Source organism: Colobus angolensis, unplaced genomic scaffold (genome assembly GCF_000951035.1).
Source record: "Colobus angolensis palliatus isolate OR3802 unplaced genomic scaffold, Cang.pa_1.0 Scaffold24, whole genome shotgun sequence".
Classification (NCBI taxonomy): Eukaryota; Metazoa; Chordata; class Mammalia; order Primates; family Cercopithecidae; genus Colobus; species Colobus angolensis.
The window spans coordinates 12,720,154-12,724,806 of record NW_012115599.1 but is presented as its reverse complement, the minus strand read 5'-3'; the positions used below and the strand labels follow the sequence as shown (position 1 = coordinate 12,724,806).

Below are 4,653 nucleotides of genomic sequence, written 5' to 3'. Positions count from 1 at the left end.
TAAACCCGGGAGGCGGAGCTTGCAGTGAGCTGAGATCCGGCCACTGCACTCCAGCCTGGGTGACAGAGCGAGACTCCATCTCAAAAAATAAAAAAAATAAAAAATAAATAAAAAAATAAAGTAAAAAGAAATTTAAAACAGGCCAGGCATGGTGGCTTACGCCTGTAATTCCAGTATTTTGGGAGGCCGAGGCAAGCAGATCTCGAGTACAAGAGATAGAGACCATCCTGGCCAACATGGTGAAACCCTGTCTGTACTAAAAATAAAAAAATTAGCTGGGCATGGGGCCTGTGCCTGTAGTCCTCACCACTTGGGAAGCTGAGGCAGGAGAATTGCTTGAACCCAGGCGGCAGAGGTTGCATTGAGCCAAGATCGCGCCACTGCACTCCAGCCTGGCGACAGTGCAAGATTCTGTCAAAAACAAAGCAAAACAAAACAAAAATTAGCGGGGCACAGGGGTGTGCACCTGTAGTCCCAGCTACATGGGAGGCTGAGTCAGAATAATCGCATGGGCAACAGAGAGACTCCATCTCAAAAAAAAAACAAAAAAATTAAGAACAAAATTTTGAAGAACAATATACAAAATGTTAACAATACCTATCTCTGTGTGGTGGGGTCACATTTTTCTTCTTTGTAATTTGTTTAAATTGTTTTAAAATTATATACATATATTATTATTTTAGAGACAGGGTCTCATTCTGTCCCCCAGGCCGTAGTGCAGTGGCATGGTCATGGTTCAGTATAACCTCAAACACTTGGGCTCAAGAGATCCTCCCATCTCAACCCCTAAGTAGCTAGGACTACAGGGGCAGACCACCATGCCTAGCTACATTTTTTGTTTGTTTGTTTTTAAGTAGAGATACGGTCTCACTGTTTCCCAGGCTTACTGTTATAATCAGAAAAAGCATAGGGCTGTAACCATTTTGAATAAAAGGAGCAGATCACTGAATTCCATGTTTAAAAACTGGGTTAAAGTCCCAGATCTACTGCTTTGAACTTCCCTTTTCTTTTCTCTGAAATGGAGTATTATCATCTCAGAGGTACTCTCCATCTACCTCTGAGAGTAGTTGTGAGATAAAGTTTGGAAATATTTTGCAAACTATAAAGTGTTTTTGTTTTTGTTTTTTTTTTTTTTGAGACGGAGTCTCGCTCTGTCACCCAGGCTGGAGTGCTGTGGCCGGATCTCAGCTCACTGTAAGCTCCACCTCCTAGGTTCATGCCATTCTCCTGCCTCAGCCTCCCGAGTAGCTGGGACTACAGGCGCTGCCACCTCGCCCGGCTAGTTTTTTTTTTTGTATTTTTTTATTTTTTTAGTAGAGATGGAGTTTCACTGTGCCCGTTAGCCAGGATGGTCTCGATCTCCTGACCTCGTGATCCACCCGCCTCGGCCTCCCAAAGTGCTGGGATTACAGGCTTGAGCCACCGCGCCCGGCATTATAAAGTGTTTTATAAAGATGCTGTATTACTAAGTTTTGATTTTCACATCAGAGACCCAAATTCATTCAATACCTAAATCTGCGAATATGTCATTAAACATGATGCTAGCCTTTTTAAAAAAAATTATGTTACTTTTTATTATGGAATTTATTTATTTTGAGACCGAGTTTAGCACTTGTATCCTAGGCTGGAGTACAGTGGCGCAATTTGGGCTCATTGCAAACTTTGCCTCTGGGGTTCAAGTGATTCTCCTGCCTCAGCCTCCCAAGTAGCTGGGATTACAGGTGTGCACCACCACACCGAGCTGATTTTTGTATTTTAGGTATAGATGGAGTTTCACCATGTTGGCCAGGCTGGTCTCGAACTCCTGACCTTAGGTGATCTGCCCGCCTCGGCCACTGAAAGTGCTGGGATTACAGGTGTGAGCCACCGCACCCAGCTGAGAGACCCTGTCTCTACCAAAAAAAAAAAAAAATTAAAAAATTAGCCAGTTGTGGTGGTACATGCCTATAATCCTAGGTACCCAGGAGGCTGATGCAGGGGGATCACTTGAGCCTGGGAGTTCAAAGTTTCAGTGAGCTATGATCATGCTATTGCACTCCATCCTGAGCACAGAGAGAAATTTTATTTAAAAAAAAAAAAAAAGTAGCCTGGATACAATGGCTCATGCCTGTAATCCCAGCACTTTGAGAGGCCAAGACAGGTGGATTGCTTGAGGCCAGAAGTTCAAGACCAGCTTGAGCAACATGGTGAAACCTCAAAGAAAAAGGAAAATTTACTAACTCAATAGAATTTTACAGAAAAAAAAAATTAGCTGGGTGCGGTGGTGTGCAGCTGTAGTTCCAGCCACTCAGGAGGCTGAGGTGGGAGGATTGCTTGAACCTGGGAGGTTGATGCTGCAGCAAGCTGTGATCATACCACTGCTCTACAGCCCAGGTGACAGAACAAGTCCCTGTCTCAAAGAAACAAACAAAAAAGTGAATAAAACAGTATACACACTCCCATGTATGCATCACCCAGCTTCAATATTATCAACTGACAGCCAACCTTGTTTTGTCTACACCTCCCACTCACTCCCAACTTCTCCCGTATTGACATAGTGCCAGACTTTTAGTTGAGCTCTATAAATTTTTTTTTTTTTTTTTTGAGACTGGCTCTCGCTCTGTCACTGAGGCTGGAGTACAGTGGCACGATCTAGGCTCATTGCAACCTCTGCCTCCTTGGTTCAAGTGATTCTCCTGCCTCAGCCTCCCAAATAGCTGAGACTACAGCACGTGCCACCATGCCCAGCTAATTTTTATATTTTTAGTAGAGACATGATTTCACCATGTTGGCCAGGCTGGTCTCAAACTCCTGACCTCAGGTGATCTGCCCGCCTCGGCCTCCCAAAGTGCTGGGATTATAGGTGTGAGTCACTGTGCCTAGCCAACCTCTATAACTTTCATGTACATAAAAGTACATTCCAGTTCTCAACTCCTCATCTAAAAAGACAGTTCGGAGACCAGGACACAGTGACTGGTTTCCTGCCAGGTGGCATAGGGGAGCTTAACAAGAACTACCATCCCAATTTCCTGGTGGTGAAGAACCATACAACCATCAGTGAGATCAAAGACATTTTCCAGCAGTTTCTAAACGGGACGACATTGGCATCATCCTTATCAACCAGTACATTACAGAGATGGTGCAGCATGCCTTGGATGTCCACCAGTGCTCCATCCCGGTCATCCTGGAGATCCCCTCCAAGGAGCACCCATATGACGCCGCCAAGGAATCCATCCTGGGCAGGGCCAGGGGCATGTTCTCTGCCAAAGACCTGCTCTAGGGGATTCCTCACAGCCCAAAGCCCCTGCCTCATTTCCAGGCCTCTCCCCAGGCTTGCCATCAGCCTTCTTTAAGTTATGAGCCTCTGACTTCCAATTCCCATCTCTTCCCACTTCATGAAGAGGCTAGGTGAGGCGCTCCTAGGTTGCTTGGGCTCTGCTGTTAAAGTCTAGGCTAGTTAAGGAACAGGAAGCCAGACCATCTTCTCTCTCCACTACCTCTTCCCTGTGCTGTTGGTTACACAGTGTTGTTGTTGATGTAAAATTAAAGTCTAATATTAATAATATTCTTGCTTCTCTCCAAAATAATGAAAACAAAAACAAAAAGTTGATATAGTACAATTTCTACAGATTATGTATGCAGCTCAGCATTGGACCAACAAAAGGACCTTTGAAGTCTAATAGACTTGAGTTCAAATCCTTCCCTGTCACCTACCAGTCATGTGACATCAGATAAATTAATGACCCCTTTTAAGTCTTGTTTCCTAATACCTGCCTTCTATAGTTAACATGAGACTTAGGCTGGGCGTGGTGGCTCATGCCTGTAATCCTAGCACTTTGGGAGGCTGAGGTAGGCGGATCATTTGAGGTCAGGAGTTCTCGACCAGCCTGGCCAACATGGTGAAACCCCATCTCTACTAAAAATACAAAAGTTAGCCAGGCATGGTGGCGTGTGCCTGTAATCCCCACTACTTGGGAGGCTGAGGCAGGAGAATTGCTTGAACCCAGGAGGCAGAGGTAGCAGTGAGCCAAGATCACACCATTGCACTCCAGCCTGGGAGACAGAGTAAGACTCCGTCTCGGAAAGAAAAAAAAAAAAATGAGACTTAAATAAGAGAATGTATGTAAAGCAGTAAAGCACTTAGTATGACGTCTAACACATAGTGGCGGGGGGGCAACAACATCTCACAAGACATTCCATTTGTTTATAGAAGACCTTTAGTAAGTACAACCATAAATATTGATTTCCCTTTGACATACAAAGCAACTGACAACATTAACGAGTATTGCTAACAGTGGAGAGACAGAGAACTGCTCATTTTCTACTGGGAAAGTGAAAATTGGGACAACCACTGAGCACAGCCACAATTTGGCAGTATCTAGGAAAGTAGAAGAGGCGTTTTCCCCTACATCCCAGCAATTCTATTTCTAGGTATATGCTCTAGAAAACTCTCACACGTGTACCCAAGAAGACATATAAGAATGTATATTGCAGGCCAGGCGCGGTGGCTCGCGCCTGTAATCCCTGCACTTCAGGAGGCCGAGGCGGGCGGATCACAAGGTCAGGAGATCCAGACCATCCTGGCTAACAGGGTGAAACCCCGTCTCTACTAAAAATACAAAAAAGTGGCCGGGCGCGGTGGCTCAAGCCTGTAATCCCAGCACTTTGGGAGGC

The 4,653-nt window shown here is 45.0% G+C and overlaps 1 pseudogene; it reads left to right on the top strand.

The window, feature by feature from the left end:
• Positions 1-3,349, top strand: part of LOC105514268 — a 10,585-nt pseudogene extending 7,236 nt beyond the window's left edge.
• Positions 3,350-4,653: the final 1,304 nt, after the last annotated feature.